This window comes from Cervus elaphus, chromosome 10 (assembly GCF_910594005.1).
Source record: "Cervus elaphus chromosome 10, mCerEla1.1, whole genome shotgun sequence".
Taxonomy (NCBI): Eukaryota; Metazoa; Chordata; class Mammalia; order Artiodactyla; family Cervidae; genus Cervus; species Cervus elaphus.
The window spans coordinates 30,588,465-30,612,173 of NC_057824.1; positions in this window are offsets into that span (position 1 = coordinate 30,588,465).

Sequence of the window (23,709 nt, forward strand, 5' to 3'; positions counted from 1 at the left end):
TCTTCTTTTAATCCTCACTACACCTCACAAGAAGAATGTTATAATCTCTACTTAATAGATGAGGAAACAGAAGCTCAGAGCGGTTAAGTGAACTGTCCCATGAAAATCTGACTCGAGTCTGCTGCTACCCTGTATACTTTAAGTCTTTTTAAATATCTTTTTTTCAGCTTTATTGAAATATAACTGACCTATAGCATTGTGTATGTTTAAGGTGTACAACATAATGATTTGATACACTTACATATTGAAAATGATTACCACCACAGCACTAGCTAACACATCTGTTATATCACATAATTACCATTTCTTTTCTGTGGTGAGAACATTTAAGATCTACTGTCTTAGCAACTTCAAGTATGGAATAAAGTATTGTTAGCTATGGTCACCATGCTGTATGTCAAATCCCCAGAACTCATTCACCTTGTAACTGGAGGTTTGTATCTTCTGACCACCTTCACCTAATTTCACCAGCACCCAGCCCCTGGCAACCACCATTCTCTCTCTTTCTGTGAGTTTGGCTTTTTTAGATTCTACACACAAGGGACATTACACAGTAATTGTCTTTCTCTGACTTATTTCACTTGGCATAATGCCATCAAGGTTTATCCACGTTGTTTCAAATAGAGATGGGGGAAAAAATGGAAACAGTGAGAGACTTTACTTTCTTGGGCTCCAAAATTACTGCAGTTGGTGACTGCAGTCTTGAAATTAAAAGATGCTTACTCCTTGGAAGAAAAGCTATGACAAACCTAAACAGTGTATCAAAAAGCAAAGACATCACTTTGTGGACAAGTATACATATAGTCAAAGTTATGGTTTTTCCAGTAGTCATGTACAGACGTGAGAGATTGACCATAAAGAAGGCTGAGCACCAAGGAATTGATGCTTTTGAACTGTGGTGTTGGAGAAGACTCTTTAGAGTCCCTTGGACTACAAGGAGATCAAACCAGTCAATCCTAAAGGAAATCAGTCCTGAATATTAATTGGAAGGACTGATGCTAAAGCTGAAACTCCAATACTTTGGCCACCTGATGTGAAGAACTGACTCATTTGAAAAGACCTTGATGCTGGGAAGAATTGAGGTCATGAGGAGAAGGAGGTGGCAGAGGATGAGATAGTTGGATGGCATCATCAACGCAATGGGCATGAATGTGAGCAACTCCAGGAGACAGTGAAGGACAGGAAAGCCTATGATGTTGGAGTCCATGGGGTCACAAAGAGTCAGACATGACTGAGCGACTGAATAATAACAATACTCTTTTTATGGCTGAATAATATTCTATTGCATATATATACCACATTTTTTTATCCATTCATCTATAGATTAGATTGTTTCCATATCTTGGCTATTGTGAATAATGCTGCAATGAGTATGGAAGTGCAGATATCTCATCAAGATTCTGATTTCATTTACTTTAGAAGTGAGATGGCTGGATCATACAGTCGTTTTGTTTTCTATTTTTCGAGGACCCTCTATACCATTTCCCATAGTGGCTCCACCATTTTACATTCCTAACAACAAAGCACGGGGGTCCCACACATTTTCTCCACGTCTGCACCAACACTTGATTTCCCTTGTGTTTTTGGTAACAGACATTCCAAGAGTTGTGAGATGATCTCCCATTGTGGTTTTGATTCACTTTTACTTGATAATGAGTCATGTTAGCAACTTTTCCTGTGCCTTTTTGGGCATTTATATATCTTCTACATTTATTCACATCCTCTGCCCATTTTTGGACAGATTTTTTTGTTTTTCTTTAGTTGTGTGAGTTCTGCATATATTTTTAAATGTTCAGTTCACTTCAGTTCAGTTGCTTAGTCGTGTCCAACTCTTTGTGACCCCATGAATCACAGCCCTTATCAAATAGATGGTTTGCAAAATTTTTCTCCAATTTTATAGATTGCCTTTTCATTTTGTATTCAGAGTATTCTAAATCTAACTATATACTTACTTTTACCATTGTGCTGTATATTTTCAGGTTTCCATGTTACTACTTACGTCCTCTCATTTCAGCTTGAACTTCTTTCAGACTTTCTTTTTTTTGATCTTTTAAAAATAATTATATTTAATTTAATCTTAACAATTACACCAAATTCTACTTCATATAAATAATTTAAATATTTTCTCAATTACAATTGCTATATTGCCTATTAAATTTAATACAAATCTTTGAATAAGATTAAAAAAAAATTTTAAGTATTGAGAACCATTTTTATTTTTAATTAACTATACTATTCTTTTTGATTAAGATAAATTCACATTAGAAGAAAACACAGAAAGACAATTTTTAAAAATCAGAAATACCATAAACAACATGAGACATTTAATGAAGAGATAGAAATGATAAAAAAGAGCCAACAAAAACTCTGGAGCTGAAGAATACAATAAATGAATGAAAAATGCAACACAGAACATCAGCAGCAGAATAAATGAAGAAAGTAAATGGCAACCCACTCCAGTACTCTTGCCTGGAAAATCCCATGGACAGAGGAGCATGGTAGGCTCCTACAGTCTATGGGGTTGCAAAGAGTCAGACATGACTGAGCGACTTCACTCAAGAAAGTATCTGTAAATTAGAAGACAGGAACTTTGAAATTATTCAGTCAAGGAAAACAAATGAAAAAAAGAATGAAAAAGAGTGAAGAAAGCCTACTGACCTATGCATGCACATGTGTGTGCTCAGTCGGTCAGTTGTATCCAACTCTTTGTGATCCTATAGACTGTAGCCTACTAGGATCCTCTGTCCATGGGATTCTCCAGACAAGAATACTGGAGTGGGTTTCCATTTCTTCTTCAAGAGGAGCTTTCTGACACAGGGATCAAACCAGTATCTCCTGTGACTCCTGCATTGGCAGGCAGATTCTTTACCACTGAGCCACCTATGGATACCATCAAAAGAACCAGTATGTGAATTACTGGAGTCCCAGAAGGAGAAGAGAAGAATGAAGCGGAAAGTTCATTTGAAGAATTAATAGCTGAGAAATTCCCAAATCTGGGGAGACATTTTGATATCCAAGTTTGTAGAGCACAGAGGCCGCCAAACAGGCTAAAACACTGAAGTCTTTACTGGGTAAGTCACACATCTCCATGTCTTTGTGGTCAGTTACTGGAAGATTATTGTTATCCTTCAATGTTGTCATGCTTCCTCTGATTTTTCATGTTCTTTGAAGACTTACATTGCTATCTTCACATCTGCAGTAGCAGGCACCTCCTCCAGTCCTTACTAACTGGCTTCAAGGGAGAAATACCTTCCATCACCCCTGCTAAGGAGTCTGAGGCTTTCGGAGATTTCTCTGGGATTTACCTGCTCCATGCTTCTTGCTCCCTCTTGTGGCAGAATTCTTACCTCTCAATTCTATAAAGCAGCAGGCTGGGTGCTAACAACCTCTCTTTTGCTTTCCCAAGTGTGCAATGGACGCTCAGGTTTTTGGTCTCTCTGGGCTACAGATTCTGGCTGCCTCTCTGTGCGCATTCACTAACCATCTGTCAAAGCTTGCTCTTGCCATCATCAGGAAGGAGCACACACAGACAGCCTGCCATAGGACGTGGGGGGTGTGTGGGTGAGGCAAGCAGAGGCCTAGTGGTACCTGTATGCCAGCTCAGGGAACCTATGGGCAAGACATTCCCAGCAGCTCATTGGTGGGCTCTTCATGGGGTCCACACACATTAAGATCTGCATTCCTTTAATGCCCCGCAGAGTCCTGTTTGCTATTCTTCCAGCCTCTTTCCACTCCAAATCATGCAGCCCACAGCTCAGTACTTGGGATGGGGAAGAGAGAATTGGGTCTCTTTGACAATGTCTCAAACAACTGATGCTCACTCACACACTCTCAGTTTACTCCACAGGAAAAATCACAAACCGGGAAGGTCTCACTTGAACCTGGGCTGTGTTGCCTTAGAAGAGGGGTGATGCAGCTAGAATCAAGCTCTTCCTCTTACCCTTTCCAATGTGTCTAAACTCATATTTTTTTGCTCCAGTTATGCACTGAAACTTCTTCACTGGAAAACTGGGCTTCCACAAAGACTCTCCCATCCATGAATGAGTGTCTATGTCATTATTCTCCAGGAGTACCTGGATCCTGGCTGAGAGAGGCTGCAGCCAGTTCACAAGCCACTATAGGGTCCACAGTCAACTGTCCTCCCATTTCTCCTTACATATGGTCCTGGGTCTCTCAGCTCTCGGGAAAGAAACTGTGTCCACGGAGGATGTCAAATTGTTGCTCCTGAGGAAGATACAATGAAGGCATCTTATTCAGCCATGTTAATGATGTCACTCTTGTTACCCAATTTTCTGGACCACATTTTATACAAGACCTTGTGTTTTATACATACACCCTTTCGTATTCAAAATAGATTCCTCAAAACTACAGGTCAACCCCAAACATCCTAAATGTCCAAGAGTTTCTATGCCAATTTAAGAAAAATAATTTGTCTTTGTATACTCATCCCATTCAGAGAAGGCAATGGAACCCCACTCCAGTACTCTTGCCTGGAAAATCCCATGGACTGGTAGGCTACAGTCCATGGGGTTATGAAGAGTCTGACACAACTGAGCGACTTCACTTTCACTTTTCACTTTCATGCATCGGAGAAGGAAATGGCAGTCCACTCCCGTATTCTTGCCTGGAGAATGCCAGGGACAGAGGAGCCTGGTGGGCTGCTGTCTATGGGGTTGCAGAGAGTCGGACCCAACTGACGCGACTTAGCAGCAGCAGCAGCACTTATCCCATTCTTCTTTAAAGAAGGGCTATGACTAGCCTCAAGGCCTGCAGGCTACATTGCTCAAAACAGATGTTCTAAGTCAGGGTTCATCAAACTTCTGCAAAGTTCTGGATGGCTAATATTTGAGGCTTGATGGGTCACACAGACTCTGCCATTGTGGCGCAGAGCAGTCGTACATGGTATGTAAATGAATGATTGTGGCTGTGCTTCAGGAAATATTTACAAAACAGGTGGTGGGTTTGGCAGTTCCTCAAAAATTACACACCTATGAACTTCTACCCCTACATAATGGCCCAGAAGAATAAAAGCAAGTGTTCAAATAAAAAGTTACACACAAATATTCATAGCAGCTCTATTCATAATGGCAGCATAATATTAGTCAGCGAAGGAATGGATAAACAAAATGTAGTATATCCCTATGATGGAATAGTATTCAGCCATAAAAAGGAATACGTTATCGAATCATACTACAATGTGGATGATGCTAAAAGCATTATTCTAAGAGGAATAAGTGACAAAAGGTTTCATATTGTATTATCCCATTAATGTGAAATGTCCAGGATAGAAAAATTCACAGAGAAAGAAAATAGATCGGTAACTGACAGGGGCTAAGGATAATGGAATGGGGAGTGTCTGCTTCACTCTTGTGGGGCTTCCTTTTGGACTGAGCAAATGTTTTGGAACTAGATAGATGCAGTAGTTTCACAACACTGTGAATGTACTAAATGGCATGGTACACTTGAAAACAATTAACTTTGTGTGAATTTCCCCACAATTAAAAAATATAAACACATAAAAATGTTCATAGAGGCCATAGTTTTTGGTGCCTTTTTGTTTTTGTTTGTTTTTTAATTGAAGTATAGTTGATTTACAATGTTGTGTTAGTTTCAGGTGTATAACAAAGCAGTTCATTTATATATACACACATATCTATTTTTCAGAATTTTTCCCTTGTGGGTTATTACAAAATATTGAGTATAGTTCCCTGTGCTATACAGTAGGTCCTTGTTGGTTATCTGTTTTATAGACAGCAATGTTTTTACATTAATCTTAAGCTCCTAATTTATCCCTCCCTTTCCTTTCCCCTTTAGTAGCCCTAAGTTTGTTTTCTGTGTCTGTGGGTCCGTTTTGTAAATGAGTTTATTTGTATCATATTTTTAGATTTCACATACAGACAATATCATATGACATTTGTCTTTCTGTGTCTGCCTTACTTCACTTAGTATGATAATCTCTAGGTCTATCCATGTTGTTGCAAATGGAAATATTTCATTATTTTACCAGTGAATAATATTCCACTGTGTATACATACCATGTCCTCTTTACCCATTCATCTGTCAATGGACACTCAGGCTGTTTCCAAGTCTTGGCGTCTGTAAATAGTGCTGCTGTGACTATTTAGGGGCATGTATCTTTTTGAATTATGGTCTTCTCCACATACGTGACCAGAGATGGGGTTGCAGGATCATATGGTAGCTCTTTTTTAGTTTTTGAGGAATTTCTATACTATTCTCCATAGTGGCTTCACCAATTTCCCACCAAAAAGGAAGTTTCCTTTTTCTCCACCACCTCTCCAGCATCTACTATTTGCAGACTTTTTGATGATGGTGGCTACTCTGACCAGTGTGAGGTGATGCCTCACTGTAGTTTTGATTTGCATTTCTCTGGTAATAAGGAATGTTGAGCATCTTTTCATGTGCTTTTTGGTCATCTGTATGTCTTCTTTGGGGAAATGTCTATTTAGATATTCTGCTCATTTTTTGATTGGGTAAGTTTATTTTTTTTTAATTGGGCTGTATGAGTTGTTTGTATATTTTAGAGACTAATCCTTGTCAGTCACATTATTTGCAAATATTTTCTCCCAAGCTGTGGGTTGTCTCTTCATTTTGTTTATGGTTTCCTTTGCTGTGCAAAAGTTTTTGAGTTTAACTAAGTCCTATTTGTTTGTTTTTGTTTTCGTTTCCATTACTCTAGAAGACAGATCCAAAAAGATACTGCTGCAATGTATGTTAAAGAGTGCTCTGCCTACATTTTTCCCTGGGGATTTATAGTGTCTGATATTACATTTAGGTCTTTATTACATTTTGAGTTTATTTTTGTGTATGATTTTAGGGAATTTTCCAAGTCCATTCTTTAACATGAGGCTGTCCAGTTTTCCTAGCACCACTTATTGAAGAGACTGTCTTCTCTCCTTTGTATATTCTTCCCTCCTTTGTCACAAATTAGCTGACCATAAGTGCATGGGTTTGTCTCTGGGCTTTCTTTTTTATTTTTAATTGGAGGACAATTGCTTTATCTCTGGCTTTTATAGCCCTATTCCTTTTATCTATATTTCTGTTTTTGTGCCAGTACCATACTGTTTTCATGACTGTAGCTTTGCTGTATGGTCTGAAGTCAGGGATTCCTGAAGTCAGTTGATTCCTCCAGCTCCATTTTTCTTTCTCAAGATTGCTTTGGCTATTCGGGTTCTTTTGCATTTCCACGCAAATTTTAAAATTTTTTGTTCCAGTTTTGTAAAAAATGCCATTGGCAGTTTTATAGGGATTGCATTGAATCTGTACATTGCCTTGGATAGTGTAGTCGTTTTGACGTAGTTGTTGACCCTAGTTCTAAGCCAATAAGACAAGAGTTGAGAAACTGAGTCACAACATTTGCCCGTGTGAAGCACAGTCAAAGCCATCCTACAGTTCTGGAGAAGGGAAGGATATGCAATCTTACACTTCCCTGAAATTGACTTCAGGCACTACACGTGACTTATGAGGGCAGGAAAGCGTCTAAGAAGATTTGTTGTCAGTTGAGTCTTAAATTACAGAAGAAAGGGTTCCATTTACAGCACATGGTTAGTCCAGAGGTGGGATGGCTTAGTCTCTCCACAAAACCAAAAGACATTTAATACTGGACTCAGAGGGGGATGGGGGGGGGGGGGGGGAGGGATATGACTAGGCACAGAAATAAGTGACACAACATTAGGGGATGATAAGAAACTTGGATTTTATCTTGAGGGCAGTAAGAATTTTATCTAGGTTTTTAAGCAAAGGAGGTAGAAACCAGATTTGGTTTTTTGGAAGCAAGACTCTCAGTGTATCTAGATGATGGGTTCTGAGAGAGAGATACTAGAAACCAGGAGAGGCTTTGCAAAAAATGACTTTGAATGACTTACAGCACACAAATAGAGCTTCAAGGTAAATTGTCATGAAAAATAAAAGTTGGCCTATTGAAGGTTTTCCACATCAGACTCCTTTTTCAAATAGCAACAAGAAACATTTTTACTTTTCCAAAAAGTCTGATAAAGACCATCATAAGGATTTAGTGGTCAGGCCTAGAATGAGTTGAGCAAGCAAAAATAATAGAGAAATAAAATATAAAATGAGACTCTATTTTTCACTTTTACTGAGGCCAATATAGATGGAAAGGAGCTTGCAGTTTTCCATGAATAACAACTCAAGCAGGAAACTATGCTAATTATTATTATCATTATTATTATTTATGTTAATAATAACATCCAATGGGACTATTTAAGGAGAGAATGCCTTGAAAGTCAAAGATGGCCTAAGGAATTTCATTTCAAAATTTCATTTGCAGCTCTTACTCTCTTTAGCATCATTAATTGATATTCTCTCCCTAAACAAATAAGCACTGAGGAGGTTGGTGAACTAGTGAAATAGTGCTTATCACAGGAAATGATGGGGAATAAACAGAATGAAAGTACTGGGGTCACCCTTGTGATTATTATCTTAACAAAATGCTTCTGAGGAACAGCTTGGCAAAATGCACCTGCACCATAATGCCTGGCAGATTAACAGCTTCAAGACAATTGAAAATTAAACAAATCTCAGGTTCAGTCACTGAATTTAAACATTGGGAAAATGTGCATTTTGCTCCAGCCATCAGTTCTTAGGATTTGGGTTTGTTTTGTTTCTTCCTGCCAACGTTGGATTCTATAATAGGTTTCCTCACAATCTATTTCAGATACACACCTAAGAGCCCTGAATTCTTGGTGCTGCCAAGGCCGTGACTCGTTAGAACATGGGCTTTGGAGTCTGAGAGATGTGAGTTCAAGTCTTCATTCTGTCATTAACTACCTGTGATTAATAGCCACTCTGTCTCAGTTTCCTTATCTGTAAAATGGGGATGATGTAGTTATCTGACCTTACAGAATTTTAAAGGGTTATGGTTCTAAGGTGATGCCAAGCACTTAACATACATTTGAACAAGTGACAAAAGTTTTTGTGGAATGATTATTATGCTGCATCCCTTCTCTTGCTCATGGAAGATAAAAGAAACAGCCCATGCTGGTCAGATCCTGCACTGAGCTCACTGACTTTCAAGAAATATGTGTTGTTTGAATGTGAGTGAGGGCATGATCTTGTCTGCTTGCTTTTAAATCCCACCCAGTTTCTAGAACCACCTGACTTTCACTTGCTTAAATAGCAAGTTGATGTTCTTGTACATCTGTTATAAGGTGAAACAGATCACCAGCCCAGGTTGGATGCATGAGACAAGTGCTCGGGCCTGGTGCACTGGGAAAACCCAGAGGGATTGGGTAGAGAGGGAGGTGGGAGGGGGGATTGGGATGGGGAATACATGTAAATCCATAGCTGATTCATGTCAATGTATGACAAAAACCACTACAATATTGTAAAGTAATTAGCCTCCAACTAATAAAAATAAATGAAAAAATAAAAATAAAAAAACAATCCCTGACTCAGAGACGGATGAAGTCCCTGAAGTCATAGAGGTGGCATGGACCCCCAGACCATTAACCCTGAGAGCAGGGATCAGAGAGAGGGGAAGTTCCAACTATGGTGATGTGTGCTCCCAGAAGCAATTTTTATATTCTGCATAGTAAAGGTCTCTTTTAGAGTCAATAAATATTGTTGATTATTACTAATAATAATACCACTCATCAAGGGCTTACTACATGTCAGATACTTGACTTAGCACTTTAAATACATTATCTCACTTAATCCTCATGATGTACTGTAAGGACTACATCTCTATTATTCCCCATTGAAAGGTCGGGCATGTTGAGGCATGCCCCAGAAAAAGTGCAGCAGACGAGTTCCGGAAGCTGGCTAAACTTCCGGGGGGGCCGACCCCCTGCAGCCCGGTCCAATCAGGTGCCGACACGGAGCCTTTGGGCACCAACCGCCGCTGTAGCCCGCGCTTTCTTCCTTATATGGGAAGACCTGGCTTGGACCCCAGCCCTGGCTATAAAACCTCTTCCCACCCCTCATACCTCGCAGACTCCCTTTGTCTCCTCGCTCACCCGCCCCCGGGAGTTCTGCCCGAGAGCCACCGCCCAATAAAGGCCTTCGTCAACGGTCCTTAGAGGTGGCCCTTTCTTCCCGCGGCGTTTTCTAACACCCATGTGTTCTGAGAAAACTGGAACCTCGAGATAATAAGTAATACTCCCAGATTACCCAACTAGAATTCAGACTCAAGGTACCTGGTTCTAAAAATTCAAGTACTTAACCACTATACTATACTGACTCCCAAGCACAGACCTTTAGACAAATATAAATGTATCACCTGCTTTGGTTTCCAGTGGCTGCTATAACAAAAGACCATAAACTGGGTGGTTTAAACAATGGAAAGTTATTGTCTCACAGCTCTGGAAGATGGAAGTCTGAGACAAGGTATTGGCAGGGTTGGTTTCTCCTGTGGGCTGTGAGGAAAATCTGCTCCATGCCTCTCTCCTAGCATCTGATGGCTTGCTGGCAATCTCTGGCATTCCTTAACTTAAATCTCTGCCTTCATCTCCATATGGTGTTCTCATGCAAGTTTATCTCTAAATTTCCCCTTTTTATAGGGTCACCAGTTATATTGGATTAGGAGCCCACCCAAATTCAGGATGAACTCATCTTAACTAATTATATCTGCAATAGCCCTGTCTCCAGATAAAATCATGTTCTGAAGTCCTGGAGGTCTGGACCTCAACAATGAATGGTGGGCGCTGTGTGGGGAGGGGAGTTGTGGGGAAGGAGCGAATTAGCCAACCTGGCATGTTCAGGCTCTCTAGCCCGACATTTTGTAAATAATGACTATGTAACAGCTGAGATCATTTGTAGCACTGGGCATGTGCATGATGAGGTACCTGCTGGGTCACAAGCTACTTTGGGCTATATGCATATGTGAGCTCCACCTTTAAAGCAGTGAGTCAATTCCTAGGCAAGTTGATAAGAAATCCAGGGGTCCCTAAGAAGAGGGGGGTCTGAAATTCTCAAGGAAGAAGAAAAGACAAACGTTTTTTTCCTCTACATTCCTTGGTCTTGGTCACATAAAACATTTTTATCTTTAATCTTCAACCTGATGATTACACAACAAACAACTCAGTTTAAACTCTGTATTAAGGATTATGTAACAACAATGTATCCTGCTTGAGGACAGTTTCTCCTTCCGGAAAACCATCTGGCTAATCCTGTTATATTAAAATGTAAATTATGGGAATGGGTCTAGTAAGATCTTTACAACCTCCAGACATTCTTTTGATTCATTGTAATAACTAATTAAAAAGTATATAACTACCCTTCTAACACTAGTGGGGAGTTGGGGGTGGTGAGGAGCAGGGGCACTCTTTCTGCCCCCTTCTGATGTCTATGTCAGAAGCTTTCTCTATCTCTTTTATACTTTAATAAAACTTTATTACACAAAAGCTCTGAGCGATCAAGCCTCGTCTCTGGCCCCAGATTGAATTCTTCTCCTCCAGAGGCCAAGAATCCCGGTGTCTTTCGTGGTTAAGCAACAACCTTTCAGCAGCGGCATTTCTGCTGCATCACGGTTGTGTCTGTCGAGTCAGCCACGAGAGGAGAGAATATAGTTTGTCTACCTCTATGGCCGCTGTGTCAGCCAGGAGACAGGTTGTGTTATATTAGGTTATGCTATGGCTGCTGCCATTGAAGAAGGAATTCATAGGGCCTGGCCTCCATCTCAGGCCTGTCCGTACTGATCGTGCTAGGCTGCCTCTCCAGTGGACTCTGAACTCTGTGCTTAGCGCCTGTGGGAACGACAATGGAAGGATAAGACCCCCTCTGGGCAGGGGAATCTTGAAGATCACACCCAGGTTACTCATTGCCTAAGAGAAAACAGACACTAATCACCCCTGCCTCTGGACAGTATCTATAGGAATGTAACCACAGGCTTATCAGTTATTAACTGGTTGGAATATAACCGCGGGCTTATTGATTATTAACTGTTTGAACACATAACATGTGAATGATGGGGTTATTGTGATTGTATTTACCCTCCCTTTGTAAGCCTCAAGGGATTTGGGCTGGTGGGTTTTACACAAGGGGTATAAAAGATTTTCACAAATGCTGGTTGGGGTCCTTGGCTAAGAGGAGACTCTGCCTTGGACCCACCGGTGTAATAAACTGCACTCCACTATCTGCATTGTCCTTCTGAGTGAGTTTGCTTCCCGGAAAGCATGGCTATAACACCGTGACTGCTGTGCCAGCCAGGAGAGAATAAGCATGTCTGCAATTCTTCCAGCTCTTCAAGTCTTCTTCCAGCCCCTTAGCTTGCATCTTGCCTACGCTGGGTTCGGCAGACAGTGTCAAGAGTGATACAGGAGTTTACACAATTCAACCCGTAACATCACCCAAACCCATTTGTCTTCACTGGTTATCCCCTCATCTTCTAACCTTGGGGATACAGGGTGTGAGGAGCAGGGTTTCTACACACTCACAAGCATACTGCAAGATGTAACTCTTATTCAAAACCCCACAGAGCCATTTATCCAATGTAAGAAAAGAGAACTGAAAAGGGATATAGTGCAAGAGATGTCAAAGATAAATGTTTCCTCAGGGGTGATGACTTTCAGAGATTTGAGTAGTAAGTTTTTGAAAATTGGACACAGGAGGAGCAAAGGTTGACTTTTGTGAAGTCATCGATAAACCCCAAGACAGCACCCAGCTTTCCTCCGTGATTACAATTCACGGGGGTGGGTGGGAGGTTGAAGTGGGACTTCTATTGTGTGGCTTTCAGTGTCCTTGGTGGCCCAGGAGTAGTGAATCATTTCTAAGGTAAAGCGCTTCCTTCAAACCCTGGGGAAATAGAAGTAGGCAGATAAAAAATGATAAGGCGAAAAAAAAAAAACAAAAAACAAAAAAAAAAAAATGATAAGGCAGGAAGCAGATTTATGAGCAACCTGAAATCTGAACATGGTTTTTTTATGCTCCTTAAGAGGGACCTGTCCTGTGCCTATGTGGGAATAAGAACCTAAAATTGAGCACCAAAAATAAAACCTCTCGGCATTTCCCAGACTCACATAAGAAATCTCACACAAGCCCCACACCAACAAATAATAGATATGATGTAAAATGCAGATTTCTGAGGACTTCCCTGGTGATCCAATGGCCAAGACTCTGCGCTCCCAATGCATGGGGCCTGGATTCCATCCCTGGTCAAGGAACTAGATCTTGCATGTTCTAAGATTCAGCATGGCCAAATAAATAAATATTTTAAAAATGCACAATCCTTTGTCTAGCAACGATCAGAGATAGATGAACATGTGCTCATTCTTTCAACAGTTACTTCCTGAGCAACTGCCATTTGCTGAGCACTGTCCCAGGTTCTGAAAATAAATACACCAAGGAGAATTTACAGACTTGGTGAATCCCAGACTATGAGTAATTAAAACATAGATCTACAAGGGATTTTAGGAGTCAGTTATGCAGACAGAAGGACAGCGAGTGAGATAGAGGAAGGCATGTGTCTGGTATCTCTGTCATGAGTCTGCTAATAAATTCATCAGAGCAACCTTTCAAGATGGTGTTTTTCTTGCAAGTGAGGATTTTAGTCTCCTTCCTGCCATTTTTTAGGAGCCACAGTGACTGAATTCCTCTCCTCTTGGTCCAGCATAATTTGTAGACACACCACTAGGAACCATCATTTTGCTTTTGAGCTCTTTCATTCTAGTGGTGGTCAAAGTTATTCAAGGAAGAAGATACTTTCCCTATTTGGAGGACACTAATGGTCCTAAGGAATGTGCAGATATTTCAAAACATTGTTTCCATAACAAATGTAATGAGGCCAAAAAATATTTTATTAGGGAAGAGGTTAAAAACTGACAACCCCTATAGGTCACCTGGTGTCTACAGATATTTTTCTTCGACCTATGCTTTCCCTCCCCATACCCCACCTAACTTCTTTTTTTTTTTCCACCTAACTTCTTATACTGAAAATTCTCAAATCTAAAGAAAATTTCAAATAGTATAATAATATTCAGAGATCCCTAACGCGCGCACACACACACACACACACACACACACACACACACGCACACACTTTTTTTTCCCTAAACTATTTGAAAACAAGTTGCAGACAACAGAAAATTTCACTCTGGAATACTTCCATGTTTGCTGTTGTTTACTCACTCAATTGTGTCCAACTATTGTGACCCCTTAATGGCAACCCCCTCCAGTACTCTTGCCTGGAAAATCCCGTGGACGGAGGATCGTGGTAAGCTACAGTCCATGGGGTCGCAAAGAGTCGGACACGACTGAGTAACTTCACTTGAACTGTAGCCTGACAGGCTTCCCTGTCCTTGAAATTCTCTAGGCAAGAATACTAGAGTGAGTTGTCACTTCTCTCTTCAGGGGAATCTTCCCAACCCAGGGATAGAACTTGTGTCTCCTGCATTGCAGGTGGATTCTTTACCACTGAACCTCTAAGGAAGCCTGGACTATTTTCATAGAAATTTCTTAATAATAAGGACATTCTCCATCTACAATATAGCCACAGTTCCATTATCACACATCAGAAAACAAATAATAATTCCATAATAACGTATGACATACAGTTCATATTCCATGTAACATATAGTTCATATTCCAATTCATGTTTGAACTTGCAGTTCAAATTCCGATAACATAACATATAGTTCATATTTCAGTTCATGTAACATATAGTTCATATTCTAGTTTCTCCAGCTGATAAAAGTAATGTCTTATATATGCTGGCTAGTTCATTCTTTTTATTTGGAGACTCCACATAAGAATGCAGACTTGAAAAATCTGAAAATCTACCAACACTAAGCCTGTATCCTCATGTGAGAAAATTAGCTGGAACCGAGGTTCCTTCAGTTAGGAGCTATGTTCTTCGTTTTCCCACCATTTTCACCATTTATTATTTTCTCCAAGCGTAACTGGTTCCTGAAGAAATCTCTCTGTGACCCCTGATAAAGGACTTCCCCTGAAATCACAGTGGAGCAAGCTAGTGCCTCTGTCTATACTATATGCTCCTATGTTGCTTCCATGCTAAATTCCAGCCATTCCAACTCCTCTCTCTCAGGGCTGTCTTCCAACACAAGCTCCAGAGACTAAAGATTAGTAGACATCTAGTGTTGACAAAGCATCTCAAACACATGTCCAAAACTGATCTTCTCCCCTCAAGCCCCATTCCGTCCACACCTTGACCCATACTAGATGATGGCAAATACTTCCTTCCAATTGCTGATGTCAGACACTTCAGACTCACACACAATCCCCATCCAAGTTATAAAGAAATTCCATTGGCTTTACCTTCAAAATATATCCAGAACCTGGCCACTTCTCTTCACCTCCACCACTCTAACTCTGGTATGACCCACCATCATGTCTCACCTGGGTTATTGCAATGCCTCCTTGTCAAACATCAGTCCTATGATCAAAACCCTCTCATGGCCTTCCATGTCACTAAGTTCAAAAGAAAAGTCCTTAAAATGGCTGTTAAAGCTCCACATGATCTTGCCATTCATTACTTTTCTGATCTCTTCGCTCACACTGCTCCCCATCCCCTGCTCACTCTGCTTCAACCACCCTGGCCTCTTCACTGATCTTCAAACAAGCTAGGTGTCCCCAGGACTTTTGCACTTCCTGTTCCCTCTGACTGTGACTCTCTTCCCCAATATTCACGTGACTCACTCCCTCACCTCTTTCTAGTCTTTTTTCCAATCTTCCTTCTCAGTGAGGCCTGTCATGACCACCCTATTTAGAACTATAATCCATCATCTGCAACTCTGTGACATTCCCAGTCTTCCTTATCCTGCTTTACTTTCTCTTTTTGGCCTAGGACAGATCACTCTCCACACTGTACACATTTATCTATTATGCTTATGTTTCATTGTCCACCTCTCTCTGTTTGAATGTAAGGGTCATTTTTGTTCATGATGGCTCCAAGCATGTACAAGAGTATTTGACATGAGAATGTAAAATTGCACAGCTCTGAAGAAAGCACTTTGGCAGTTTCTCAACAAGTCAAACATAGAATTACCCTGTGACCCAACAATTCTACTCCCCAAAGGATCAAAACATATTCCAACAAATGGTATATGAATGTACGGTACCCATTTCACAATAGCCCAAAACATGGAAACAATTCAAATATCCATCAATGGATGAGTGGGTAAACAAATTATGGTATATCCATAAAATGGAATATTATCCAGCCATAAAAATAATGATGTATTGATGCACATTACAATGTGGATGAATCTCAGAAACATTGTGCTAAGTGTGAGAAATCAGACACAAATGGTCTCATGTGAATTCATTTATATAAAATATCAAGAATAGACACATCAAAAAGAGACAGAGAGCATATTGATAGACATCAGAGGCTGGGGGTATGTGTTTTTATTTGGGGTGATAATATATCTTGGAAATAGATGGAGATGGAGGTTGTACAACACTGTGAATGTACTAATGTCACTGATTTATTCACTTTACATTGATTCATTTTGTGTTAAACTCATTCAGTTTAACCTTAATAAAAGAGAGCACCTCAAAAGGTAGGTCTTCAACAAATACTTGTTGAATGAATGAACAACAAATAAATGAATATGCATGACCCTGAAAACAGTTCACACTAAAATGTAGTCTATGGAAGAACGTTTTGGGGAAATCTGTGGTCCTTTGCCAACCACATTTAAATTATTCTGTTTGGGGGGAAAGTAGGCATTGGAGTGGGATGTTGGCCTGGGGGTCTGCGACCATGGCTAGTGGCCTTGGCTGTTCATGGATAATGGGAGACAAAGCCTGGGGTCCAATCAGGGGGAAAGAAAAAAAACTTTCTGTCTTGGAATTTTCAGAGCCTGCTGTCTTCCTACACAGCAAGACACATCTCTGACTGCCAGGAGGGAATAAAGCTGGTAGGAGTTAGTCCCATCTGCCTGCAGAGAGGCAGGGACATTATCTGTCTAATACTGCTTCATCAGAAAGTCTTATGGCTGGGGGCCTTTCCCGGCTCTCACTGCGACCTCAGCCTTAGGACCACATTAAAGAGCATTACCATGCCGTGGAGAGGGGACGGGAGGGAGGAGACTGGCTGCTAGACTGGAACTAAATTAAAAATAAAGCTCCCCTTATTAAATTCATAATTATTGTGAAGCTGTGAAATCTTATTTTAAACCTCCAGCTCCTTTCTTTTGTCCAGGGTGCAGGCTGCCTGCTTCTGAATCCCTATTTTGCTTTATGGACAATTTCTTTTTAGCATTCTGAGCATTTAACCTTGAAAAATAGTGCTGTTTTGCTGTTGTATTTTCTGATTGTTAGTCTCCAGGCATCTCTGTGGCATCTTTATAAATCTGCAGGAGCTGGTAAATATTTCTTGCCGACCAGCAGCTGAAATCTGAAAATACCAGCTCACTTTTTAGCTGTCAGGCAATTAATGTAATTCAAAGGAAATGAAAGGTATGGGCAACTGGGACTGCTTCTAATAACAGGAGGGTTCCTGGCTCAGGCTCAGAAAGGCAGGAGAGAAGAATCAATAAAGGCAAACAGAAAAGGTAAAAGAGGGCAAGGAGTTTTCCAGAAACATTTTGTCAGCATCCTGGCAATACCACTAATCTGCACCAAGAGAAGCTGATAAGTGAAGCCATTGGTGGTCAGCTAGAGATGAATCAACCTTCAAGGCCTAGCCAGGGTATCCTCTAGCCTATAAGCTACTTTTGTGTAAAGTGGAAAATGGTGCCCCACCTGGTAGATTAATCAGGAGAAAGTGCCCCTGCGCATGGATACAGCCCCACCCCAGGGAACACAGCCTAACAACTAGAAAAGAACTGGGTATCAGCCCTCTTTCTCCAATCTTATCTCTCTCGCCAAGGGCCGTTGTGCGGTACCAAACTGTACCACTCTACACAGCAGCCCTATCCAGATCACTCACCACTTCCTCATCTTTCATAACATTAGTTTTCCATTATTCCCTGCTAAGTAAAGAATCAGAGCTTGGATTCCAGAGCAAAGAGAAGCACCCTTGGTAATACAATTTAATATGAGTTACAGCATGGAGAAGAGGTGAAGGGAGCTCATTTGTAGGTTGAAGGAAGGAAAATTGTTTCCTCTTAGTCGTAAATAGGCTAGTCATGAGCCTTTGGGCCCTATGGTAGGGTTAATGGTGACCTCCAAGAGGGCTTACACCAAGGGGCACCTTCTAGGACTGCTGCTGCCTCTGCCCCTGTCCCCACAGCACACCATTGCCGGCCCATGTCTCTACAGAAGACCCTTTAACACTCACAGCACAGCTCCCAAGAATAGGAGTCTATTCTTGGAGCTGAGCAACATGAAGACTCACCACTGCTCTGGACAATTGGATCTTGGTAATGCTGCTTCATTCCAAATTGAATGCCAGTAAATTACCTTTAAATCACTTTTTAAAAAATAAATAAATAGACTAGTCATTAAGGAGAGGCATTTTCCAAGCCAGTGAAGGATAAATCTATCAACATCTGCCACCTTCCACTTACTTCTAATAAGGTAGTCAAGGTTGCACAGTGCATAGTGTGCCAGCCTCATGCTACTCTATGTGGATACGGCCTCCCTTCACTACAAGATGAACACTGCCCCCAGAGGACTGAGCCCCAGGGGCAGTGCGTCTGGGAGACTCAGAGACCACACTGAGGCACATAACTCCATCGACCTCCCATGAGAAAACAAGCTTTCAAAGCCCAATCTATCCAGACAAACATAAAATCACCAAATATATTTTTATTTACCAGCAAATATTTAGACCAAAAAATCTGCTTATAATATTTTAAAATATGAAATACCAGATTTCCCTGGTGGTCCAGTGGTTAAGAAATCTGCCTATAAATGCAGGGTATGTGAGTTTCATCCCTGGTTGGGGAAGAGTCCACAAGCCGTGCATGAGGCAACTAAGCCCATATGTCACAACTACTGAACCCACGTGCAGCAACTACTGGAGCTTCCACGCCCTAGAGCCTGAGCTCCACAAGAAGCCACTGCAATAAGAAGCCCTCACACTGCAACTAGAGAGTAGCCCCTGTTCGCTGCAACTAGAGAAAGCCGACATACAGCAACAAAGACCCGGCACAGCCAGAATAATAAATAAATAAAAACTTTAAAATATCAAATAACTAGAAATAAATCTAACAAAAGATGTGTAAGACCAGTACATGGAAAATTCTAAAATACTGATTAAAAATTATAGACATCTAAATAAAGGCAGAGACAAATCATAATTATGGATTGGAGGGCTCCATACCATAGTCAAGTCTCTGTCAATTGATCTATAAATTTAATATAATTATAGTTGAATTTCCAGTTAGTGTTTTTATGGAAATTGAGAAGCTAATTCTAAAATTTATGTGCAAATACTAAGGATTAAGACTAGCCTCACACAACACATAAAAATAAATCCCAAATAATTTGTAGATCTAAATGTAAAAAGTAAAATAATAAGCTTCTAAAAGATAATAGAAAGGTATCATGTTTATTTTCAAGTTGAAAAGATTTCTTGGACAAGACACAGAAAGCACGAACCATAAAGAAAATATTGATAAATTGGATTTTATTAAAATGAAGAACCTCTGTACATAAAAAGGACACCATTAAGAGAGTGAAATGGCAAGCCTAACTATGGGAGAACATAGTCGCAGTATTCATGTCCAGCATATAAAAGAACTTCTAAAAATCAATACTAAATTAATGACAATAATTCTATAGAAAAATGGACAAAAGATGTAAGTCTTTTGGTTCTTCACCCAAAGAAAAAAAAATATCTAAATGGCCAATGGTAGATGGAAAGATGCTCAGCATCACCAGTCATTCAGTTCAGTTCAGTGCACTCGCTCAGTCATGTCTGACTCTTTCCAACCCCATGAATCGCAGCACGCCAGGCCTCCCTGTCCATCACCAACTCCCAGAGTTCACTCAAACTCACGTCCATCGAGTCGGTGATGCCATCCAGCCATCTCATCCTCTGTCATCCCTTCTCCTCCTGACCCCAATCCCTCCCAGCATCAGGGTCTTTTCCAATGAGTCAAATCTTCATATGAGGTAGCCAAAGTACTGGAGTCTCAGCTTCAGCATCAGTCCTTCCAATGAACACCCAGGACTCATCTCCTTTAGGATTGACTGGTTGGATCTCCTTGCAGTTCAAGGGACTCTCAGGAGTCTTCTCCAACACCACAGTTCAAAGCATCAATTTTTCAGCACCAATGCAAAATAGCTACATGTGACTACCTGGATGAATCTCACATTGGAAATCCCATGTATATCATTTTTTTAAATGGTAAATTTTTATGATCTATAGGTTAGAACTCAGCATAGAAATTACTTTTGGAGAGAACAGGACAATGGTGCTTTGGGGGTGTTGATGTTTTGAGTTCACAGTTTGATAATATATTGAGCTGTGTACTTACAACTTGGGCACTTTAAATTTTGCTTAAGCATTACATTGACTTAAGCATTTTAAAACCATTTTTAGAAACCTGTTTCATAGATCCTATCTGTGAAATCCACCCAGAACACCCAGACAGATTAAATTACTCCCTCATCTGTACCTTGGACTCATTTCAGTTGCTATACTTTCACACCGTATTACATTTTGCTTTCTTTCATGTTTATGCCCCGTTACACTATGAAATCCATGAGTCAGGAGCAGTAATGAGTATTTGTTGGAATGTTTGATTGCTATTGTTTATTTAGCTGTTCTTCAGCCATCCAGTGTATATTTTCCCCATTATAACAATGCTAACAGGCTTTTCTTTGGAGGACTCGTTCTTCTCCAACTCTTAGTCTGTGTGGTCTGGGTGGAGCTCTGTTCCTAGTCCTACAGGTGGAAGAGGTGACTTGTGTCACCTCTCAACACAACAGTGTCCTAAGTTAGTATCACAAGACCTAAATTGATCTAATCAGATGCAGTCTAACTCAGGACTTAGCTTTTGCAGAGAATACTGGGCCAACGATGCTTGTCTTTTACTACACTGAAACCTGAATAATTGGGTTCCAGGAACAGCTATCAACCATCCTGAATCTGTGAAAAAAAAAAAAAGTCTACTTGAAAATGCATCCAACTCTGAGGACACAGAGCCTTGTTTATTTTTTTATTTTTTTAATTAATTAATTTATTTATTTTACTTTACAACATCGTATTGGTTTTGCCATTCACAAAGCCTTGTTTAAAGGGACAAGACAGAGAGTCCAGGAAGAAACCAATCACTTTGTCAATTGTGTTTACAAATGCATGAAGGCAATTTGAGGAATCATAGTCTTTTTTAAAACAAAATTGTGCTGTAATAATTAGGTAGCCATCTGCAAATATATAAATGAAATTTGACACATACTTTATAAAATACTAAGTCAAAATGGATCGTTGACCTAAATGTAAGATCTAAGACTATAAAACTTTTGGAAGAAAACATAGAAGGATATTTTTCATCATGAGTAAAGCAAAGATTTCTTATGCATGACACCAAAAATACAATCCATAAAAGAGAAAACTGATAAATTGGGCCTCATTAACTTTTTAAAACTTCATGGGATGCTGTTAAGATAGTAAAAATGCAAGCCACAGACGTGGATAAAACAAAACACATTTCTGATAAAGGATTTGCATCCAGAATATGTTTAAAAAAAAAAAAACTCAGAAAACTCAATAATAAAACAACAGTAAAATTTTTTATGATACTTTGCAATTTTATTGCCTCCTGGAGTTCTATGTTCTTTTGTGTATTTTATATTTTTAAAAATAGGTCCCTTTATATAGTTATTGCAGTTGGTTCCATTCACTCAAACTTGACCTATGAGAATTCTATCTAAAAGTTGTGTTTATCCTCAAAATAGGTAAGAATACAACATTTTAATGGACAAAAGATATGTGCCGTCACTTCACCAAAGAGGTTACACAGAAGGCAAATAAACACATAAAAAGATAATCATCAGTTATTTGAAAGATGCAAATTAGAACCACCTTGAGATACCACTGCACACCTATTAGAATGGCTAAAATTGATGATAGCAAGTATTGGTGAGTACAGGAGCACTTGGGACTCTCATCCACTGGTGATGTGAATACAAAATGGTACAGCCATTTTGGAAAACAACTTAGCGGTTTCTTATAGAATTAAATGTAGATTTACTATACGACCCACTGACTCTAATACTAGGTATTAAATTTATTTTTAACCAAAAAATGAAAACTTATATTCAAAAAGAGCCTATGCACAAATGTAACTTGATTTAAAGTTGCAAAAAATGGTAACAAGGCAAATTTCCTTAAATCAGTTAATGGATTTTTAAAAATGTATACACCTATAAGATCAACTACTACTCAGTAACAAAAAAAAAAAGTGATCTGATACATGCATGCTGAGTGAAACAAACTAGGCTCAAAATGCAACATGCTGTATGATTCCATTTTAAAAATATACTGAAAAAGGCAAGACCAGAATGGGACTGACTAGAGATCTCTACAAGAAAGTTGGAGATATCAAGGGAACATTTCACACAAGGATGGACACAGTAAAGGCCAAAAATGTTAAGGACCTAACAGAAGCAGAAGAAATTAAGAAGAGGTGGCAAGAATACACAGAGAAACTATACAAAAAAGTGTATTACCGGAATTATTTTGCTTAAAAAAATGACCAGAAAACCAAGATGGTGTGGCACCTAGAGCCAGACGTCCTGGAGTGTGAAGTCAAGTAGGCCTTAGGGAGCATTACTACGAACAAAGTTAGTGGGGGTGATGGAATTCCAGCTGAGCTATTTCAAATCCTAAAAGATGGTGCTGTGAAAGTGCTGGACTCAGCATGCTAGCAAATTTGGAAAACTCAGCAGTTGTCACAGGCCTGGAAAAGATCAGTTTTCATTCCAATCCCAAAGAAGGGCAATGCCAAAGAATGTTCAAACTACTCATTTCACATGCTAGCAAGGTAATGCTCAGCACCCTTCAACCTTGGCAGCACATGAACCAAGAACTTCCAGATGTAGAAGCTGGGTTTAGAAAAGGCAGAGAAACCAGAAATCAAATTGCCAGCATTCTTTGGATCATAGAGAAAGCAAGAGAATTCCAGAAATGTATCTACTTTTGCTTTGTTGACTACACGTAAGCCTTTGACTGTGTGGATCACAACAAACTGTGGAAAATTCCTTAAAAGACGGAAATACCAGATCATCTTACCTGCCTCCTGTGAAACCTGTATGCACATCAAGAAGCAACAGTTAGAGCTGGACATAACAACTGTGGGTGCGTGTGTATTAAGTCGCTTCAGTCATGTCCGAGTCTCTGACCCCATGGACTGCAGCCAGCCAAGCTCCTCTGTCCATGGGATTCTCTAGGCAAGAATACTGAAGTGGGTTGCCATGCCCTCCTCCAGGATATCTTCCCAACCCAGGGATCGAATGTGCATCTCTTTATGTCTCCTCCACTGGCAGGTGGATTCTTTACCCCTAGAGCCACCTGGGAATCCCATGGAACAACTGACTGATTCAAAATTGGGAAAAGAGCACGTTAAGGCTGTATATTGTCACCTTGCTTAATTAACTTATATGCAGAGTACATCATGAGAAATGCCAGGCTGGATGGATCACAAGCTGGAATCAAGATTACCAGGAGAAATATCAACAGCCTCAGATATGCAGATGACACTACCCTAATGGAAGAGAGCAAAAAGGAACTAAAGAGCTTCTTGATGAGGATGAAAGAGGAGGGTGGAAAAGCTGGCTTAAAACTCAACATCCAAAAACTAAGATCATAGCATCCAGTCC